The sequence below is a fragment of the Solea senegalensis genome, linkage group LG14 (assembly GCF_019176455.1).
Source record: "Solea senegalensis isolate Sse05_10M linkage group LG14, IFAPA_SoseM_1, whole genome shotgun sequence".
NCBI classification, from domain to species: Eukaryota; Metazoa; Chordata; class Actinopteri; order Pleuronectiformes; family Soleidae; genus Solea; species Solea senegalensis.
In genome coordinates this window covers 23,502,741-23,526,556 of record NC_058034.1, presented here as the reverse complement: position 1 = coordinate 23,526,556, position 23,816 = coordinate 23,502,741, and the positions used below count along the sequence as shown (strand labels likewise).

Here is a 23,816-nt window from a genome sequence, read left to right as displayed (position 1 = left end):
GAGCGGCTTCCTGTCCAAAAGAATGTAACGCAAGGGCTGCGTCACACTCCACAAGCGCTCAACTGTTAGTGTGAGACGGCTGCCCTGCGAGCTGCTTCCTCATCAACCTGCACCCGTGGCAGAGAAGACGCGATCACGTGTTATATCATTAAAGTAACTGGACTTCTAGCATAGAGATGATATTAACATGACTGCATCTACAAACTGCTCGAATATTTGTTTATCAGGCTTACAAGACATGTTCTCCCCGTGTGTGCGTGGCTTTTCTCCGGCTTCCTCCCACAGTCCAACAACATGCAATGTGGGGATTGGGTAAATTGGTCACTCTGAATGTGAGAGTGAGTGGTTGCGTGTCTCTGTGTGTGGCCCCTGTGATGGACTAGTGAACTGTCCAGGGTGTGACCCCGACCATCGCCCTATGTGGAGGATACAGCGGTAGATAATGGATGGATGTTGTGCTAAAAATCTACTGCTTCTCTGGTGAAACACCAGCTATTTCATTCAAATGTTACCATTGATATTCTTAGTCCACGCTTGCATCACTAACGCAACCTTCACCTTGTAAATATTAAGGCTTTATTCATTTATTCATCATTCACTGCTATCATCATCAGGTCATCAGTCCTTTCACCCTCACATTCACACCTACGTCTGTTTTTTAAGAGTCGCTACTTCAAACCAATCTCCATGTGTGCACTGTGAGCGTGATAAAGATGCTGTGCAGTAACATGTTGATTGTAAGCGTGACTTAGCTCTCCACCACATTAGGACGTCCTGTACTGAGTTTGTTCCTTTGAGACCTCCTCCATCCTTCCTTTCTTCCTTTTCCTCCGTCCCTGCTCACCTTCATTTACACTCCTCTCTCAACTCCCTCAATCTCACACAGCCATCTTTGTCTTAACACCTCCTGTCCTCTCCCTTTTCCTCTCCCCCAACTTTAATCTCGCTCACCTCCTTATCTCCCTGCATCTTCCCCTCCCTCATTCTCTCTGCGTCTCCACCCACAGTTCAGGGCTGGAACCCAGATCCTCCTCTGTGTTAGCCGGTGGTCTCTCCCTAGGTCCCGCAAGGATTGATGTTATTCTCCTCCTCGGCAGTCGGCGAGCAGAAATAGATGCTGATGCAGTCGTCTCAGTTACGTTGGGGCCAGAGTGTGGCCAACATTAAAGAATCTGCATCATCTGTCAGGCCGAAACAAAAGGCTGCACAAAGTCACTCTCTCTGTGCTGATTAGCTGTTTACATTTTGGGAGCTTTTGGAAGTCCACCCTCCATCCCTTCCTCATCCCTCAGGTCAGGGGTGAGAGGTCAGAGGTTAAAGGCGAGGGTGCGGGCTGCTTCTTCCAGAGGAGAGGAGCTGGTGTTGGTGGTCCCCTCCTCGTCCAGCCCCTCAATTTAGTCTGAGTGGAGAGCAGCCTCCTCCTCCTCCTCCTCCTGCACATCTGGCTGCCCCAGAAAAGTTATTTGGAGGGAAAACAAGAATGTTTTTATTTCCCAGGAGAGAAGAAGAACTCTGAAGATGACAGAGAGGCATCCTGGCCTCTCCACCAGGCTTCTTACTGTCTTTTTTTATGTGTGTAAGACCATCCCTTTGTCCAAAAGCTGAAGTTCATACGCAACTCATTTGTTTTAATAGACATAATGTGAAATAGTTCACTGACTGTTTCCACTGGGCCTGCTGGCCATAGGGATAAGGCCAAGTTATCATACTGTGTGTACAGTGATGAATAACGTCTAAAATATGATGAAATATAAACACTGTGCCATATTTGAATGCTAGAAAAGTCATAAAGTGTTTGCCACTATTCTTTAATGAATAAAGCACAGGGAAATACTGACAGGACTGTAACTTACTAGACATGCATTAAAACAGGGGTGAACATTTTATGTTTTACAAAAAACTAGGAGCTTGAATTTCAACTGTAGGCAGAAGCCACTGCCCCTACAGTTCATTGTTTGCTTTCAGTATTTTACTAAATTGATTTTGGCAGACAGAAAGCAGAAAGTTGATTGTTGGCTTAATTTCTTCTCCTCTGAAACATCTTGTGTGGAACCTGATGATCTAATGCCTAACTATAACCTAAACTTAATTATAAGTCAAATATTTGCCCTTAACCAGTTCCTTAGGACCAAGTTTGCTGACACACAGACACACACTCTCTCTTTCTCACGCACACACACACACACACACAAACACACACACACACTTACAGCTGTGTACAGTAGCCATCTCTCCACCCCTCGTTGGACATGTTGCCCCTCTACAGCAGCAAGCCCTTGGTGGATTTCTATGACACAGGTGCACACTCTGAAAAGCTCCTGTGCATAAATGAACACACACACACACACACACACACACACACACACTCAGGCATAACCAGTAAATGTCTTTAAACTTAACCACAATTTAAATCTCAGCCCTAAACCATATAAAGTATATAACCAGAGCCTCTGAAATGAGGACCAGGTTTTAAACTCCAAGACGACTACTGGTCTTCATGCCAGAAAAGATCGTAAAGAGGTAACAAATATGAGCACACACACTCACACAGGCATGCTTCGGCTTCGAGCTGTATCCAAAGTATCACCCAGGTTCTCTTGTGTCTGCTGCCTGAATAACATCATGTGATGTAAAAATGTCTGTCTCTGCTGATTGAATATATCAGAAATGTCTTTATTTTAACTCGATATATTTCCCTCCTTGCCCACGATGTGTGGATCGCTCCTTTTGTCCTGGAGTATGCTTGGCATTTCCTCCGCGCACTATCCCAGATTTCCAATTAGAGGGAGGATGGAGGTATGTGCCTTACTTTCCCTCTGGTGTTCTGTGATGGTCTGACGGAGGCAGGAATAGTGGGGATTCAGTTCCTTTTTGGAAAACAGACAGACATTCCAAGACTGGAAGAGGCCAGAGTGCCTACACAGCAATAATGTCTGGTTAAATGTTGAGCCTCGCAGGCTGAACTGAAGAACCTGATGCTCTTATAGTTTATAAAGCTTTTGAGTTGCAAATGCATCTGTTAAGAAACCCTGGATTTATGCTTAGATATATATTTAAAGGAAGAAGGAATACCTCATTAATAAATAAATGAGTCCATCATCAGTCCTGCAGTTTTTTGAGAATTGCTCACCGGTGCCGCAGAATGATGTGATTTGCGTCGCTGCTTCTTTGGACTGCGGGAGGAAACCGGAGAACCCGGAGAAAACCCACGCCCACGAGGGGATTCATGCAAACTCCATGCATAAAGGCCCTTGTTCCGACCAGGTCGGGAACTCGGGTGTGAACCACTACACCAACCATGTGGTCCACAGGACACATAGGAAACATAAACCTTTCATCAAAATATGCCAACTGAGTTAGCTGCGAACGTTCTCATTTTGGTAATTAGCATTTGGTAAAAAAAAAAAAAAGAAAAATGTGTCCTACATGTCAAAGTGATGTTTTAGGAAATTGTTCCCTCATCATTTATTTGGATTATTCTGCTGCTTTTTATATTTAGTAGCTGTGTTTTGCACTGAAACCTGTTGTGTCACATAGACCATCACTTGTCTATCTACATTATATAGGCCAGTGAAAAAGGCTGTCATGTGAAAGCATTGTCTTTGACCTCTTGAACCAACATGAATAGCATTAAAAACATCTTACTTACATATTGCTTATATGTAACTGTCAAACATTACTGTTCCATGACTGATATTAGAGACAGTCTTAGCTCTCGGCGACGTCTTCCTGCTGGAGACAGCAAAACCTGTGGGTTTCCAGCTTTTCCGTTTCGGTGTCTTCTCCAAACATCTCCGGGTGGTTGATAGCTGATAGCGTTAGCCAGCAGGTCACGGTTTGATGATGGAAACTTACTGCTAGCTGCGAGGGCAGAGCATTGTGGGAGTTATCGTTCATCCACGTGAGTCTTTTCTCGGCCAAGAATGCACCTGCTTCAAAAATGAAAGAAAATTCACATTTCTACTATATTATTGTTTTAATGAACATTTGTCTTTCGTCATAAATCTTGCTCCCAGACTGTTACTGTTTCAACATGATTTGGCTCTCAAGCTGAATATGTTGAGACCTTTGACCCAGAGAGACTGCTGTGGTGGTGGTAATATAGTGTTAGACATATGTATCTCGTCAGCCCATCCTTTTGTGATATTCATTCCACTAAATTGAAGAGCAGAGGGCGGGACAGCTCCCTGCTCGCCATATGGTCTTGATTTGGCCAGTTACTGTCGATCCCTTCTTTAATGAACTAGCATGTTGTAGTGTGTGTGTGTCACGGGGCGGGGTTACGTGTTGCCTGAGGTTGTTTTAGGCTCTGCATCTGGATTTGAGGACGGGGATTGTGGTCAAGAATGTGTGTTTGTGCACCTGAAATACAGCAGTAGCACAATCTCTTCCATCATAAATTAGTGGAGAGAAAACTTGTTCCACATGGTTGGTGTAGTGGTCCGGGACCCTCGGGTTTGTGACCCTGGCCTTCCTGAATAGAGTTTACATGTTCTCCTCGTTGAAGTGTGGGTTTTCTCTGGGTTTCCAAAAACGTGTAGATTTGGGGATTAGACAAATAGGACACTTAGCCGTAGTGAGAGTGGATGGTTGTTTGTCTCTCTGTGGACCTGTGATGGACTGGCAACCTGTCCACGATGTACCTCACCTTTCGCCCTATGCTAGCTAACGCAACGAGATGCACTCGAGGATGAATGGATGAAAACTTATTCTGAGAACACAGAAGTACAGTAGTCCAATACAACACCATTATAATAAACCCTTAACAGTAAGAACAATACTTTAAAAACAAAGAAAATTAACTTTGGCAACCCATCATTTGAAATTTGTGGCTGTGGTATTTTATACACCATGGCTCTTAGAAGTACAATTATTATTTAAGTCCTGTTTATCCAAATAAATGATACATGGTTTTGTTGTACGGTGGCCGAGAAGTGCAAATCACAACGACATTAAGAGAAAGCACAACGACATTAAGAAAAAGCACAACAACATTAAGAGAAATCACAACAACTTTAAGAGAAATCACAACGACATTAAGAGAAATCACAACGACATTAAGAGAAAGCACAACAACATTAAGAAAAAGCACAACAACATTAAGAGAAATTTAAGAGAAATCACAACGACATTAAGAGAAATCACAACAACTTTAAGAGATATCACAACGACTTTAAGAAATATCACAACGACTTTAAGAGAAATCACAACGACATTAAGAGAAATCACAACAACTTTAAGAGAAATCACAACTACATTAAGAGAAATCTTAAGAGAAAGCACAACAACATTAAGAGAAATCACAACAACTTTAAGAGAAATCACAACGACATTAAGAGAAATCACAACAACTTTAAGAGATATCACAATGACTTTAAGAGAAATCACAACGACATTATGAGAAATCACAACGACATTAAGAGATATCACAACGACTTTAAGAGAAATCACAATGACTTTAAGAGAAATCACAACGACATTAAGAGAAATCACAACAACTTCTCTTAATGTTGTTGTGATTTCTGTTAATCTCTTTGTGATTTCTCTTGATGTCGTTGTGAGTTGCACTTGTCGGCCAACATAATGTTGTGATGAGTTATTGTTGAAGCCATTAAACAAATTCATTTGTCTGGAGTAGTGAAAGGCTTTTAGTATTTGCTCATTATGTGAACTGATGGGTTTCTCTTCTCTCTATAATGTTGTAAATGTTTCTGCCTTGAGATAATATACGTTGTGATTTGTCGCTGTACAATTATTTCATTTTTATCTCGACGTTTATTGAGCAGGGACAAATGCATTTAACAGTATTTCATATGAAATACAAAACAGATGTCATGCATATGGGTTTGTAGCCAAGGCTAATTTGCAACCCCTGTCCCTGGTTAGGCCTTTACTATTAAAACAAAAGTTCAAGAGCAAGAACCTTAAAATACAAAACATGACACACTGCTCCCCATATTCCCCAACATTATATCATTATAATATCATTCTGATGTAATTATATAACGGTGGGAGACTCTTCAGTAATGTTTGTTAGTGGTGTGGACAACAGTGTCTCTTGCATTGAAAGTCACTTCAGGTAATAGCAACACCCTAATGAGGGAGTGTCACTCAAGACAATGTTGTAACTGAAAAACAAGCGTAGTAACAAACCGAAATAGAAATGGATGCATATTTGTTTTTGTGAAGCACAAAGAGGCTGTCAAGCAGAAAGGATCAGCGTCTACTTAGAAGTTGCGATATCTGACGGCTCTGCAGTGTCCCATGTCACAACAACAGAACTTGTTTGTCTTGTTGTGGTACTGTTGCGTGTTTACGTGTTTGTATGTGTTATTGTATTTGTTACCTGTTTAGGACCTTTAATTTCAACTTTAATTTAAATGTTGGTTCAGGTATTAACTGGTTATGGTTAAGGTGGAGGATAACGCTGTGCTTAGACTCTACGTGTTGATGGAAGTCAGTGCAGAGTCCTTACAAGGACAGTTGGTTTGATTATGACATGATCAGATAGATGGCTGAGTATTTGTGGCTCCTTATGTGTCAAAATGTTAAAGGGATAGTTCAGATGTTTATTTACTTATTTACTTATTTATTTACTAATTGAATCTTGAATCTTGATTAGCAATTTGCATTTGCATGCTCCTTGTGCTTAGCAGCAGGGCACAAAGTCAGAAGTGTATGCTAGTGTATCTCAATGACGATTTATTTTAAATTTCTTTTTCATTTGGTTTGGATTATTATTTTTGCCTAATTGGCTTTTAACAAGGTATTAACTCAAGTATGTACAGAAGCTGGTTTGGATCTGTACCACACACCTGAGAGGTGCACTCGAGGTTCTTATTCCCTCTTCCCTGACTAGCAGCTTTATTGTCTACTTATTCAGTTGTGTTAATCCTTTATATATTTATGCAAGACACTTAGCATACACTTATTAGCTGTGTGTTTGTCATGGTTTTCTGACCTTTCACACCTTTGAACATTCTTACATGATTACTCTTTGGGAAGAAGCTGGAGATTACTAAAGTAATTATAGTAACTATATCAGCCTCATCTCTGTTTTCATTATAAAAGTGAAGTTGGTGGATATCTATTGTGCCCCGGAAAGCCAAGACAGTCAAGAAAGCTAATGGGAGAGCATTTACCGGATCCTCACAGATCCAGAGAGACGGCGGTGGTTTTAACAAGACGAAGCCATGGGAGCCCACAGCAACAGATTTTGTGGTTAGCTCTTGGTAAATCATGGACTAAGACTAGATTTGGTTTGGTCAATCATGTCTTTATAGAGCATGTACAGAAACTTCTTAACAGTGCATTTGTGCGTCAAACTGGTTTGAAACAACACAATACTCGCCACACCTCACTAATTATAAAGAACGATGGCATCTGGCAGGGCTAAAGGATAGCAGAGCTCTCTTCAGCTCATACACCTCCGCAGCTGTTCCCTCTCTCCTCCTCCTCCTCCTTTCCTCTCACTCTCCATCTCTCGCTCACTGCTCCGCACAACGATCATCAGCTGTGATCGTCAGCTGTATTTTTCTTTTGATTTACAAACAACTTTCTCTCTGTAGGATCACAATAAGGCTTCATTATGCCACATAACCTGTTTTTTGTCTGTAGAGAGGGAGAGAGAGAGACACACACAGACAGACAGACAGACAGACAGAGTTCATGTAACATACTGACATTCATTTGAATCACAAGTACAACAACTTTGTGATCGTTACCTATCTACTCTGACAGAAACTCTGGTTAAGGTGCAGATGGATGATAAACAGTGACTATCAGAACTGAATTCTGTGGTTTCCAGCTTGGATGAGATAGCCGAAGAATAACCCCCAAAATACACTTGTTGCAAAACGGATGCACTCCGATCCACACAGCTCTGCCAGTTTACACTGCTTCCGTCACCGCAGTACGTCAACCATTACAATAACTCTGAGGCTGTTATATTAGGGTAAAAATGCTGCATAATAATGCTTTAACCCCGCAATTATTTACATTACACTGCATGTTGCTAATGCTAATAATATGCCAACGTGACTTACTCCTTCAGTGACAACAACAAAGAACAGAGACCAGCAGCTGATATTTAACAGCTGCATTTAGTCAGGATTGTTCTGAATTAATTGTGATATGTTAGAAGTGTTATTTACATAAGCAGTAGCATAAATTGATTAAAAAACATCTGTTTTAATCATAGCATAATAAAGATCACAATACCACTACTACTAATAATAATTGCCTCGTAACAGGATCTGGATCCTGCAGCTGCAGAGTCACGGGTACCATGTACAGGAGGGAACTAACTCTATTAACTAACTCTGCCTTTTTTCTGCAGTTTATTAGATATATTTCACTGACCTGCTGAGTGTACCCTGAGAAAATAAATGGAGTGAGGAAACATTAAACCAGAACAAGGAACGTCGAAAGACTTGTACAGCAATACAGCAGAACTACTTTACAAATTACTTAACAAAAGTACAGTAAGTTTGATAGCTTTCTTACACAAACAATATATAAATAATAAATAATAAACATAGGTTTATTATTTGTCTTTGTTTTATGCTACTAAATGACCTTTTGGAAAATAAACTATCTAATCTAGGTTCCTTCACTGAGGGATACACTTCACAGTGACACTTGCTTATTCTTCTTCTTGCTTACTCTAGTACAAGTTCTGGTTTCCTCTTTTAAATAGCAGCTTAAGCTCAAATTGTTACTGTTGTCATTGAAAAATAACCACCACTGCAATTATTGTCGGATAAGCAGATGCAGTTTATTGCTGCTATTGTGCGAGTGTTGACTTTACATGATCGTTATGGAGGCAGCAAGTGGAGTTTACAAAAGGAAAAGTTGTAGACAGTAATATATATATATATATGTGTGCATACACATATATATATGTGTGTGTATGTGTATGTATATATAACAGGGATATCAGTGTAGGAGTTGTTGTTTTGCACGTTTTTGTGTTTAATCATCGAGGTACAACACATACTGACAAAGAGAGCCTTTGCCACAGTTTACTGATGCATAAAGAGCCGTTGTTGCATTATTGCCTCAGGCTGCTGCCTCCCTCTGAGTCTAAACTGTTATCTTATCAAAACAAAGGATTCTTTAAATATTTTCATTCAACACACAATTGCCAAACACCGTCAGGCAATTGTGTGTTAGGAAATAAATATTTCCCAGTAAGTCTCAGTGACTGTGTCTGAAGGAAATTCAAAACACTCCCGTCGCTTGTTTTGTCGCGTGATCCATGCCAGCAGTCACTAGCACACAGAAAGTGCTTTTGTTTCTCATGAATTTCTCGGCTTGTTTGCAGCAATCGCTGCAGCTTGTGTGAGGCTGGAGTTGTCTATATTTGTAGGTATTCACACAGTAATGTGTGGTGTGAAGACAGACATGTGAGAGTGTGTTTTATGTTTGGTAAAGAGAAAGTGAATGAGAATGACAGATTTTTTTTTTACAGTACATACCTCACATCACAGTGGCTCCATTGTTCAAAGGCTGGGTGAAGAAATGAATGATTTAACCCTGTGTTACTCCCTGTTTGGTCTACAGTGTATGGATGGTGGGGCATGGCTCATGTTTCCAGAATGTTTATGGATGCTAATACATCTGTAATGCTTGAAATGTCTGGCTCTATTTGGCCAGCAGCAGCAGCAGATGAAATATTAAGCGATTCCACTCGATCTTGCGCTGAACAAGACGGAGCTAAAAAGCCAGATATCCACCGGACTTACCTGTTTCACCACCATATCAAGCCCAGCTACCTGAACGTGACTGAGTTCAGATAGAAATCTGAAAACATTTGAATGTAGGCACTCCTCAAACTGCTTTAGGGAGGATTTTAGCCTCAAAGACTTACACCTTCTGGGAGCCAAGAAACAGTATCATCACATTTACATAGCCCAACCCCCTCCTGGTCTAACTGTCAGTGAAACCACACCTCTCAGTATGTGCTACTTCTCATCACAGACGCTGGAGCACAGATACTATTTTGTCGCTGCTACACGGAACAATACATATACAATACATACAAAACTGGACATAATAACCTCTGAACATTTGAAATGATATAACTTTAAAAATATATAGGAAGGGGTGTGGCTTATTCTGTTATCATTTCTTGTCGTATTCTATCATCTGTTGTTGTTGTTTCTTTTCTTCTTGAAATAACAGTTTGCAGTTGCAGTAAATACAGTTTCATCGTTGCATAGTCCATTTTAGTCAGGAGGCTACTTTTAGTTGTAATATTTAGATTTTATATCCTGGTCATGCATATATTAATCCATGCATTTGTCTGTTTCACAGATGTCAGCCTTGAGCCAAAACTTGAGAGCCCCAAGGGTTCTATGAAGAGAAAAATAAAATGAAATGTGAAACAAGAAAGATAATATACTTAAGAGTTAGAAGGATCAAAGATAGATACACATTCCTAATATCAAATCAGATAAACTACATTGAAGTGGCTCTGTGTTGGTGTGGATGGTTCAGTCTGTTACTGAATGAGCTGAATGATGATGATGCTCAGCTAGTTGCTAAATCATTAGCATCACAGTCAGAGCTGTGTCATTCACACATTATTCAAGCACATTTATGACCAATTATGCTTAGGGCCCCCCAAAAGCTTAGCAGTGGCCCTGCACATCAGGTTGGTTTGTTATTCATGTTTATAGCAGACGCTCACATGCTCCCGTTACAGTTTATAATACAATCATCTGTGTGTAACATTTGCATTTTAAAACAACAATACTGAGCTATAGCTAATATGTAGCCACGTAACATTGTGAAACGTCAACAAAATCTTTTAGACTCATTTTACTGTGGACAGGCCCTGAGTTTTGTGTTCCTGATTCAGTGTGCGATTGTAGAAGGTGTGATTAACGGAAAAACACTCAATGCTGGAGCAAAAAAGTAAACATTCACACGGGAGGTCCCCCTCTTTCAGCTGTAGCTGTTGTGAGTTAACTCTGCACGGCTACTGTGCCATATTGCTTTTCCAGTGTATTTCAAAGAGGCTACAGTTCAGACTGTGAGAACCTTTGACGCCCAGAAAGCCATATGTGAAGAATTTACAGAGGTCAGCCTGAACCTCTGAAAATGGCTGAACTGCACTGCTGCTTTATTGTGCGTGTACCCCTCTGGGGCTGTCTGTACAACAACAGCCACAAGACTCCAATATAGACACACACACACACACACATATACACAACCAGGGAGTGAAGCATCTGTTTCCACAGCTTAACATGTGGAGGCACTAACTTCAATGCACACACAAACACCCTCTATTGTTGACACTACTCTGGCTTCAGCACTGCTCAGCACAGACTCTTGGGCATCGCAGCACCAACTTGAGTTCGGTGAGTTTTCGTCTCTGCCTCTGAAAATCATTACTGTGTATTTTAATGAAGTTGCAGAGAAATTTGTAAAAACATCAAAACTTACCCAAACAAAACACCTCTAGATGACGATGTAGTCACAAATGTAACCAAAGGGTAACAAGCTGAACTCCCTATTAGAAGATTCAACCTAGTGTTTGAACAGTTGTCTTGGTTGTCAGTCAATGTTAAGCCTCTCAGTTTGACAAGAGTTCACGGCACAGTGTGAAATTGAAGTTAAACATAAATACACTCGTTCAGTTTGGCATCGGTGCCGATTTTCCAGCCACAGCAGTTGGTAAGAAAAGTAGAAAGTACACGATATACGGACAAAGCTGGCCTGTCGCCCAGGCAACAGAGAGCTTCATTACAGACAGGGGAGTAACCACACTCATCAAATATCCTTTAAACAATACTTTCAACTTTAAAGGTATCTACTGACCAATATACTGTGTGTGTGTGTGTGTGGCGGCAAGTTAACACTGTTCATTTGTAACTATATTCTCAATGTTACTGGGATTTAATAGAATTGCCTTTAAGGTAGAATTATTGAACAAAATGAGAAAGAAACACAAACTGAGTGAATGTGTGCCAGTATTGTACAGTTAATGCTGATATTACTTTCATCATACAAGAGTATGCGAGTTTGGGATATAGTTCCATTGACGTCACGTGACTCACTTGTCTTGACACGTAGGAAAATTGGATTCTTTCTCTTTTTCCGTTTTAATCCTGTCTGACTTTATTCACCTTTCATCGTTTTATCTGTGCAGCTCACTCTCTGATGCATCGATATGTTAGCCAGTGATGAGCTAATGATGTGATGAAGCAGCAGCAGCAGGAAGTTGTGTTTCTGTGCATGTGTGTGCGCGCCTGCTGCAGTGGTCAGATAAGGTTAACTAATCAACAGTTGCTCTGGAGGGAGATAAAACAGATGGAGGACGGAAGGGGATTTTTTTCTGTTTTTAAAATATTACGTTGTTGCCATTTCATGTTGTGTGAAACTGATGAATGGCCAGTTTCCCACATGTCCCCAAAAATCTGACCCTCTCACCAACTTGCACCCACGACTGAGTCAGTGTTGTCTGAGAGATAAGGACGACTACTGTTTTATTAATAATAGTTGTTGAATGTCAGAAAGATCATACAGTTTAGCTGTGGATTTTTATTTTACTAAAGACCAAATGTCGCTGAACCAGCAGCAGAGAACCTGACTGACCGTTGATGTTTGTCACCATAACTTTGCATTTTAGACAAAATCACTGCTCCTCATACAAAGCAAATGCACACACCCCAAAGAAAATCCCAAAACAACAATAATCTGATATCATCTGCCGTTAACAAACGTCATTGTTTCCTCTCAACATGTTGCCTTTAATCTGTATTCTTTTTAAATGTAATCTTAGATGTACTTTCTTTGGTGTCCCTTGATTCCTTTCCATCACTTTATACCAACTGTGAAGGTAATATAAATCTTGAGTTGGCTGACTTTCCCATGAGGCTGATACAGTATGTGCATCGTGGATGAGTTATTGATGACATCACTGCTTTGTCACGTTTGTTAGTCAAAAACAATAATACCACAAATAAAACAGACAAAAACACCATCACTACAGAATTCACTAGTTTTACTGATGCTATTACTTAGATTGTCAGTCTAAGTTTTCCTTCTTCTTAAAGTGAATTAGAATGATTTAATTATACTTTACTAATAGTATCATTATAACATAAAATAAACACAAGCCAGTCAGTCAGCAATCACTATCACAATTATTTGCCAACTAAATGCCAGTTAAAAATACTAAAAGAATCCAGTAACATGAGTAAATCTCTAACATTTAGCAAGGACTATGTGACCAGCCACGAGAAAAACAGCAACAAACTGAGTAAACAAAGAAAAGTCCTTTTTTTACACAATATGCTGCCTGCTGATTGGCTACTGAGTTTTGGAGTGACAGCTCAATGGACCAGCCTCATCACAGGCTTGGAGTCGGTGTCTGGAGCTCGTTCCCTAAGTTTTCCCCGTCAATATCTGACAAAATCATTGTAAATATCTAACGTTTGTCAGATTATTAACGTTATATACTTGACGGGAACAAGCTCCTGTGATGAGGCTCCATTGAGCTGTCACTCCAAAACTAGTAGCCAATCAGCAGGCAGCTGCCTAAGTCCCCGCCCACAAATAAAAAACCACGGCGCAAAGAACAAGTGTATTTTCAAACAATAAAATACAACATTTTTGAATGATTAAATCGATATTTTGTTTGAAACACAAATCTAATGGCAGCTATCTAATGATAGCCAATGCTGTATGCATCTCCCGTGAAAGAGTAGAGAACATTCTGGATCATGAACTTGGCATGTCGAAGTTTTCCGCTCAGTGGGTGCCACGGCTTTTGACCCCAAATCAAAAGCCCACCAGGCCGGTGATGTCACAGGAGAACGCTGCACATTCTGAAGCAGATCCAGCTGGTTGTCTTCAGCGCTTCCTAACCCAGGATGAGTGCTGGGTCCACCACTTTGTAGACGTGTGTGTAGACTGCAGGGGACACATTGAAAAATAACCATGTTTGGTCAAAATGGACCGTTGCATAATGGAATATGAAGACATTTCAAATGAACTACTGTAGCTCACCTCATATCAGGGGAAGGAGGGTGGTGGTGGTGGACGGTCAGTTATCATCACCACCAGTCAGCCAACCTAGCAATGTCACTCACTACTTTTTCCTCTGCGTTTCCCTCTTTTGGCTCCTCCCTCTCTAGGGGTCACAACAGCAGATCACCGGCGTTTTCACTGATTTTTTGGCAGTGATGATTAAGCTCCTTACACAACGCTTACATTGATCTGGGCTTGGGACCAACCAGATCAATGCCAGTTGAAAATGGCTGATTGCTGGATTAGACGTGGATTATAATTCATCTAGACAAAGGACTGGTGTGTTGCAACATGTAACAGGTTCAGCATGACATTTGAATGGACAGGCTAGAGACACAATGTTCAACCCCTAAGCTGCAGAGGTCAGCGATGGAAAGATGAGCAGTAATGCATTTCTTCACCTGCTTCTGGGTGAACGTGACAATTAGAATTAAAGGTATACGTAAAGGCATGAGGAATAGCCTGTTATATTATTAACCCTCTGTAATTACATCCAGACTGCATTTATTTAAATAGCACTGTATTTTTACTGCATTGTCAGTCATGTGGTGTGTATTTGGAAGCTGTAAAGGAACAGTGTGAACATGAGTGTGAGCCACACTCTCCCTTGTGTCTGGATTTGATGTCATAACTCTCCACATTTGGCTGTAAAAACCAAGTGCTCTCCAAACTGTTATTGTCAGATGATTACTGACCTGCAGTCCCCGACATGCCTCTTGTTTGGATGGCAGCCCACACTGGGCCCATACGGCCCCTGTACTTCCATAGATGCAGCTAACAGCTTTCTGAATAAGTGGAAAAATGTGATTCATGTTCACAGGGTAGGAATCAATCTGCACCTTCCCCTACCAGCCCTACCCTGCAGTGGATGATTAGTTCCATAAATCTTAAACTTGGCTTGTTAAAATCAGTCTCTCTCTCTCACACACACACACACACACACACACACGCACACACGCACACACACACACCAGTGGAGCAGAGAAGCAGTAAACAGGCTGATAACATCTTATGTGAGATCACTGTGGTTGGAAACATACAAACCATACAGAGTGAACCCAGGACACACACACACACACACACACGTGTGTGTACATACAGTAAGAGTGAGAATGATGGCAGACATTGTTGTGAGTCTCAGATAAAAGCATTAACAGTGACTCTCATAGTTACAGGTCTGAGGTCAGAGGTTGTGTGTGTGTGTTGGTGTCAGAGGTCAAATTCAACCAGTTGAGGAAGTCTGAACATTCAACTACTAAATATTGTGAATATTGTGAAACATGTGTAGGAACCCTGTATAAAGTTTACCACCTTCATTGTGTTTTTTTTGTGAAGTATTTTAAACACTTCAGTTCCCTTTAAACCCACTCACTGTCTATTCATCACCATGACAGATTAGATGGAGCCGCTCTATTTAATGTGCCTGTACTGGTGTATTTGTGCATGTGTGTGATCCTAACCCTGTTTCCCCCTGAAACGGCAACACACCCACACCAAATGAGAGGGCTCCTTTGAGAAATGTGTTTTTCATGTTCTCACAGTGTAAAAATGACCCGATGAGCTCCAAGAATCAGCTGCTTTGTCCACATTTTATGGAGCTGGGCCCAACCTGTGTGTGTGTGTGTGTGTGTGTGTGAGTTCAGTGTGTGTGTTAGACTTAAATAGTAAATGACATTTGGGAGCCCTTCCCTCCCTTTGATTAAAACATAGAGATATTCTTTCTTGAAGACGATCAAGACGCTGAGTCAAATGACGCGAATCGCAAACGGTGGAAAGGGAGAACCTCATTTCTGAGGAACTAATGAAGTTTAGGTCTAAGATTTGAATTGCGGTTAGGCTAGGTTTAGGGTTAGTCATTAACTGGTTTTGGTTCAAATTAGGCATAACGCTTGGTTTAGGGCAGGGGTGTCAAACATACGGCCCGGGGGCCAGAGCTGGCCCGCCAGAGGGTCCAATCCGGCCCACAGGATGAATTTGTTCAAATTTCACTCTACGATTACAATCTAAACGTAATGTCAAATACAATATTTTTCACTTCCAGATATCTGTAACTATATGTTTGTGCCTTTTTAGAGCCAGTGTGATGTGTAAATAGTAAGTTTATGCATGATATTGTTGAAATTGCACTTACATTTCTCAAGAAATGTCATGTTTTGTAAAAAATATCCTGCATTAAATGTAAAACAAAGGAGTTATTGTTGTTCATAGATTATTATGCTATTATTTTACTATTTTTACTGGTACGGCCCACTTGAGATCAAATTGTGCTGTATGTGGCCCCTGAACAAAAATGAGTTTGACACCCCTGGTTTAGGGTGTCCAAATAAATGGAAGTCAATGCAGTGTCATAATGATTCTGCCAATCTTTGAGTGTGTGTGTGTGCATGCATGCTGGGTACAGTGAAGGGGAGGAGCTTCAATCATGTCTGCTAAAAATCACAGCTCCAAGGTAGCTGTGTGTGCATGTGTGTGTGTTTGTGTGTGATAATATAGAGCTAAATTAAGTAATATACATGTGTGCCAAACAAATGTAGAAATCATGACGTAAAGTTCTGTGATGTGATGTGAGTTGCCCATGGTTGGCCTTGTTTGGCCTGGTCCACTTTGGCCTGGTCTGGTTAGGTCTGGTCTGGTGTGTGGTTGTGCATGATCCAGCCTTGCCCTTTTTGTGACTCACTATGAGACCATCAGAGACTGTGTTGCCAGCACCGTCAAAGAATGTGGGAATATATGATGTGGAAAGAAAAAGTCATTTGTTGGAAACTTCTGATCCCACCAGCACGTTTCATCTGCTCACCAACTCCATATCCACTTCTCTAGGCCATCACTTTGGCTATGAATGCTTTTTCATCAGCTGCTTCATGTGTGGCAGTTATATGTCACTATTTTAAAGATATGAAAATGATGTGCTCAGTTGTACATGTTGACAGGGTAAATAAAAAAGCACAGTGTCATGAGGTCATGAGTGCCAGGTTTAATTTGCTGAGTTTGCATGTCAGGAACCTTTGATATTTCATCGTTTGGACAAAAAGTACGACTTGGTCATGTTTAAAAACAGCCCATTCACACCCATTAACACATTAATAAAGTGCATTTTGGTGCAGCATTTTTCAATCACACATCTTCCATACCCATTCAAATGCTGCTGGCACAGCTGTCAGGAGCATCTTAGGGTCGAGTGTCTCAAACCCTCGAGGGACCGTCCAGTGTAAAGATGAGGTGCTCTACCACTCATCCACTGTCCTCATCTACATCCATTACATACATTACTATAAACTAAAGGAAAACATTGTTACAATAAAATGTCATAAAATTCATTATTTCAGTCAGGAAATACTGCACTTAAATGTAAGATAAAAGTCATGGAACATCCAGTTGTTGAGACTTTTTAACACTCCTGCGCCTCCCGTATCACTCACTCTACTGTGTCAGTTTGTACTGGACTGTGAGTGAGTGTGTGGTTCACTGGAGCCAGGAGGACTGAGATCATGCTACTTTGCATAATATAGGTGTTCAGAGCAACAGTTGTCTGATGTCGGGATGAAAACTTGTGAGCGAAAGCAACAAAAGGATCCTTTGACCTGCTGAGTTTCGGAGGACGTTAAGTTTCAATAATCCAGTGTCTGGGATCATATTGGTCGATATTGGTGTATATCACATTCTTATTTATGTCAAGCTTGAAGCTTCTCCTTTACTCTGAAGTGAAATGTTAATGTTATTTCGGTCTAAATATTGTTTGTTTTTGTACAAATTCAACATGACACCTGTAGCACGTTCTCCAAATGTTGGTAATGTTGGTAACGAGGGTCAAATATATTTATCTGCTGCTTGAATCTGTTATTATCAACCGCGTCTCTTTGTGTGGTAATAAAGTCAGTAATTGTGTATGTGACACTGTGTGTCTCACACTGTGGTCTGCTGTTGTGATGCAGACATCACCTTAGCATGTACTTGTTCTTCAGACTGTGTGTTCTCCAACATAAAACAAACTTCACTACAGTTTTCTCTTGTGACTCGCTCTCACTTCTGCCACGTTGGTGCCAATACTTGTAGTTTCAGGCAGCCACGCCTTTCCTCAACAGTGACACCTAACGACAGACAAAAATAACCCAAATTATAAAAAGAAATTAATAATAAATATATAATAATAAATTATAATAAGAAATTATGTCAAGTCAAAAGGGTTTGCAGTTTCTAACTGCATTTCTGGAAGTACATTATCATGTAAAGGGTTATTTCACCTAATTAACACCTTTACTACTTTGTTCTAAAGGCATATGGGGCAATTTGTGTAATTAGCTTATTATCAGGTAAAATGTAGATTGAATCATGCACTATGAAATTTGAAGAGTTGGAGAGAGAGGAAAGGCACGAGGCTTTCTTTTATATAATAACGACTTAAGCAATCAAACTTTTCTGGCATTACTGAACAGAACTGAAACAAACAAAGCCTATGATTCAATCTACGTTTTACCTGATAATTGTGCTGATTACACAGATTGACCCACATCTGTAGTACATCAGTAGTTAGCTAAAGGTGTTAATTAGTTGGAATAACCCTTTATTTGATCATACACTTCCAGAAATGTTAGAAATGGCAAACCCTTTTGATTTGATATCATTTTCTATTAATTATTGATTGACTGATATTTTCTAATTTGTTTCCTTTGTCTTTTTTCAATGTTTTTAGTTTATCTAACTTACTTTTTGTATGTTCAAAAAAGTGTTGTATTGTATGTAAGAAATGTTCAATTCAAAAAAGTCCTTCTCATTTATCTGGGTTTGGGACCGGTACTGGGAGTCTACTAGATGTGGTGTCCTTGTCATACGTGTCTGCAGAGCAAAGTGAAATCACTGGCAGACTCGATAATAATAACATTATCAAACCATATCACATTGGCCTTGGTACACATTCATCTGGTTTGTGTGTTTTTTCATTATCAGAAAAACTGCTGAAAATCTATGTTTTTGGCACACGGCTACAGAATCCTGTCTTGGCAGTTTATGATGGAAGTATAATATGAGCTTAAACATTGGCCAAGTTAAAGTGAGTGAAGGTTAAGACTGTGTCGGTGAGTGTAAAGAGGAACTTTGTTGTGTTGCTTGTCATTTTCTAAATTGCTGTGATACAAATAATGCACACATAGTTTGAGGTAAGATTCATTTAAAAGGAATCGTGCTTCTGGTATCGATGCTGGGGCCTTGGTTATTCTGGAGTCATTATATCACTACTGTTTGCCTAATCTCAGAGCAAGATGGCTGCAGATGATTTCCAGTTTATCCAGGAAGTAGTTGTCATGATGGATGTGGGTCTGAAAGGAGCAGCTGATAAAACCGGGCTATGACGTACGCTAGTGAGACCATGATTGAGCCGATCTGTGACAGAGCTCTGAGCTGTGCCTGGTAATGTTCTTGTGTCTGCACACCCTCACAGATGTTCATAGCTGTAAGTGCACGTCATTAATCTTATTATCAGTGGTATGAGGTGGGAAAGGCTGGCGCTGGAGCTGCGTCTGCATCAAGCCCAGCATTTCCCTCTGGCCCACACCAAAAAAACAACACTTTTCGTCTTATTTTTTAGACTTCAACATTCTTGTCTGGCATCCTTGCAAGCGTGTTGTGGAACAGAGCTGAGAACCTCTTAAGCTACAAAAGATCTGGAGAAGCCACCTCTGCTCATTCTCTGTAGTGGTGTGACCGTGAGGCTGCAGCCTCTTAAAAACTATTCGCACATCTACCATATCAAATCTGAAAGAAGACACAATGATTCCATCAGACTCAGGTGATTTTAAACTGGCTTTCTTCACTCTGTTTCTGTGATTGTATACATTGTCATGTATACTTATTTGAATAAAGCTTTCATTAGAAAAATGTTTATGCACATAATTATGTGCATGCTCAACGTCTTCTTCTCTGCTTTTGGTGTAGCAGTGGTACAGCACTACGTTACAAGCCTGGTGTACAGTAGGTACTACAGCATTTAGTCATTTTGGGGGGTTTCTATGGTGGCAAATGCACGGCAATGACCCAAAACACACACAGGAAAGAAAACACGCACAAACCCCAAAACACACACAGGACAGAAAACACACAAAACACCTTAAAGACAGAAAACAAACATAAACCCCAAAACACCGCATGGGACAGAAAACACACACAAACCCCAAAAACACCGCAAGACAGAAAACAAACATAAACCCCCAAAACACCGGGACAGAAACACACATAAACCCCAAAACAGAAAACAAACATAAACCCCACAAGAAAACAGAAAACAGAAAGCCAGAAAACACACACAAACCCAAAACACACACAAACCCTAAATCACTGGACAAAAACAAAACATAAACCCCAAAACACCGGGACAGAAAAACACACATAAACCCCCAAAACACGCGCAGGGACAGAAAACAAAAACATAAACCCCAAAACACCGCGGGACAGAAAACACACATAAACCCCAAAAACACACGAGGACAGAAAACAAACATAAACCCCAAAACACACGCAGGACAGAAAACACACACAAAACCCAAAACACACACAAACCCTAAATCACACACAGGGACAGAAAACAAACACAAACCCCAAAACACACGCAGGACAGAAAACAAACATAAACCCCAAAACACACGCAGGACACAAACACAGGGTCTTTCTGATGGAGTTTACATGTTCTCCCCATGTGTGCGTGGGTTTTCTCCGGCTTCCTCCCACAGCCCAACAACATGCAATATGGGGATTAGGTAAATTGGTCACTCTAAATTGAGCATAGGTGTGAATGTGAGAGTGAATGGTTGTTTGTCTCTATGTGTGTGTCCATGCGATGGACTGACAAACTGTCCAGGGTGTGACCCCGCCTATCGCCCTATGTCACCCGCGACCCTCCAGTGGAGGATAAAGCGGTAGATAATGGATGGATGTTGAATAGCAGTACACTGAGGTTTGTGTGTAAAAGCCTGGGGTTAATGGCATTAGCAGACCGTGATTGAGGCTCATACCTCTGTGTAGCCATAATAGCAGCTCCATTAAGTGTTAACTATGAGCCATTCCACATGTCAGCTGTAGTCAAGCAGTCAGAGACGGAGGACCATGGGGTCATTAAAGGCTGGGATTCAGAGGGAAAAAGGAAGACGGAGAGGTCAGGGTTGTGTGGATGAGCTAACCTGTGGTTTGGTTTTTCTTTTTCTGAGAAATGCTTTTTAAACAGAAAGCAAACTGATAATCGGGATCCGTTTTCACTCTTAGGACTCTCATTTTTTGCTAAGAGCTCATTCAGTGTCATTCAGCTTCAGCGCTGCTGAGGTTAGTTTTGGAACAGCGTATTTGCAGTTGTGAGATTGCACTTTGTAACCTACACTGAGACAGCAGGCTGCCTTGGGTTTGTACGGGGGAATTTCCCGCAGCTTAGTAGCTCTGCTTTTGCTCTATTTGTGCTCTATTGACAGGGACATATGGCAAGAATTAAATAAAATACAGTCATGGCAGCAATCCTACTATTCTCTAGACATTATTGCAGAGTCATGCTTATTTTATTCATTATTGTTTTAATTTTTTTCTTCGGCTTTGGTTTAATGCTGTATATTGGGAAACAGACAAACAGAAATGGATGTTATTGCAGATATATAAATTTTTCGGCATTTACTCATTAGTTGGTATCAGAATATAATTCAGGTGAAGGAGTGGAGGTGATCAAAGGGGTCGTTGAGCGTGTGATGGGGGTCATCCTGTGGCCATGTGAACAGGAAGATCTGGGTTCAGTGTGAACCGCTCAACCTCCGAGCCGTTTATCAGATCGCTAATGAAGCAGAGCAGTCCTGAGAGAGAGAGAGAGAGAGGGGGAAAGGAGGCACAGGGTTCTCGCCACATAATGCAGGGATGTTAGGGTTTGAAGATAATATGTTAATATGTGTGCACACGCATGCATTTTAGCTTATGTTTGTGATGCAACATAAAGTTCGTACTCTTTACAATAATCAGCTATTATAATAAATGAAGTGATTACCTGACGGTGCCCGTTCACTGGAAACCTGTGCATACATTCACAGCATCAGTGTTGTGAAGTACAAATATTTCGTTACTGTACTTCACATTTGTGTACTTTACTTCTATATTTATAGTTCTGACAACTTTTACTTTTACTCCACTACATTTCCTAAATATAACGTGTACTTTTACTCCGACACATTTCCCTTAACCGTCTTACTCGTTACTACAAAGTAAAAGTTAAGTTGGTGACGTAATGCCTGTTTGTTGTTGCTAGTTTTTGTGTTTTAGCGGCACCAACTGTTAGCCACTCAGCTGTTAGCTGCAGATTTTGGCTCCGAGTGGATTAAAACACACCAGCGGCTCATTGTTTATCGTGTGTGACACCGAGGCTCTGGTCTCCTGTCTCCGGGTTTCTGTTGTACACTCTGGACACCAGGTTTCAGCTATCAGCTGTTTCAGTGGCTAACCGGTGAGCTAGTGAGTCAAAATATGTGGGAAGAATTGGAAACATTTAAATGTCTTAATTCAGTTTTTGCTTTAGTGACGGCATGAGTTGCCGAATTGGCATATAGCAGTGTGAGAACTGGTTTGTTGATCAGGGGCCAGAGGGTGAGAGGTCAAAGATCAGGCTCAGGGGAGCTATCAGCCATGAGCATTCAGGTGACCCCAAACGATCCTGAGATAGGATGGCCTGGCCTCCCCAAGGAAGAGCATTCCATCACTGCTGTAATGTGTGTGTGAGCATGTTCAAGAAGGCAACATGTACTACTTTAGTTCACAAGAGTGTCACAATAACACACATTTTCATTTTCTTTCTTTTTCCTTTTACAAAACTAAATGTGAGCTGGTTTGTTTCTTAGTCATGATTTCAAATCATTGGCATTCAATTCAGTATACATCAGTATACACAGCCATGGTCCCCTAAAGATCCAGTTATATACTTTGTCAAGGTCCCGAGAAGATAAACAAACATGATCTTGATCACATGACTGATCTGACTGACGCGTGGTCAACATGTCCCTACTAGACTGATGCCATTGTTTACTTTATGTTAGGGCTGTTTAACTTTATCCTAATATGACATCCAGACAGTTATATTTTAAAGTAGAACAATATTGAGGAGAAAAAAACTATTCTTTATTATTATTATTATTATTATTATCATTATTATTATTATTACATAATTGTATTATTATTTTTTATTTGTTTTATGTTCTACATATTCCGATTTCATCCAAGAAACCACCAGAGGACGCTCACATTGTTGTTTTAAAGAAGTGCAAAATGACTTTGCAAAAACCAAAGAAACCGACCCCGAAACTCACATTCAGTAAGAGTTGTTTTCTGTGTCCAATCTGCAAGCAACAATTAAAATTTTAAAGGATATCCAGTCATTTTCATTATCGTCAAAATAATAAGAAATAAAATCATTTTTTGCCAGTTCCGCCCCTCAGAGATTAGATTGTCTGTCTTTGTGTCCCCAGCGAGTCTCTCATAATCAGGCTAGAAGTGGCAGGGGTCAGCAGCTCTGACCATAAATATTATGAAACCGCACAAAATGCTGTCACTGGTTATTTAATATAGCACTGGGCCCAGACTTTCATCTTTCACTGGGGTAAATAGGCTTGTAATGAAGGCCGTCTTTGTTGTGTAGTCAGAATCAGTCAAGTTGTTGGAGGATTTTGTAGCTTTATTTTTTTTTTCATTTTTGCTCTAGACCATGAGCTGTTTGCTTGCATATGAGCATGTGCATGACTTTCTTCTGTGTGTGTGTGTATATGTGCCAG

At 40.6% G+C, this 23,816-nt stretch overlaps 1 protein-coding gene across 1 annotated transcript in view; it reads left to right on the top strand.

Annotated features, from left to right (window-relative positions):
• Window positions 1–23,816, top strand: part of gmds (GDP-mannose 4,6-dehydratase) — a 122,792-nt gene that overhangs the window by 76,663 nt on the left and 22,313 nt on the right. The window lies entirely within an intron of this gene.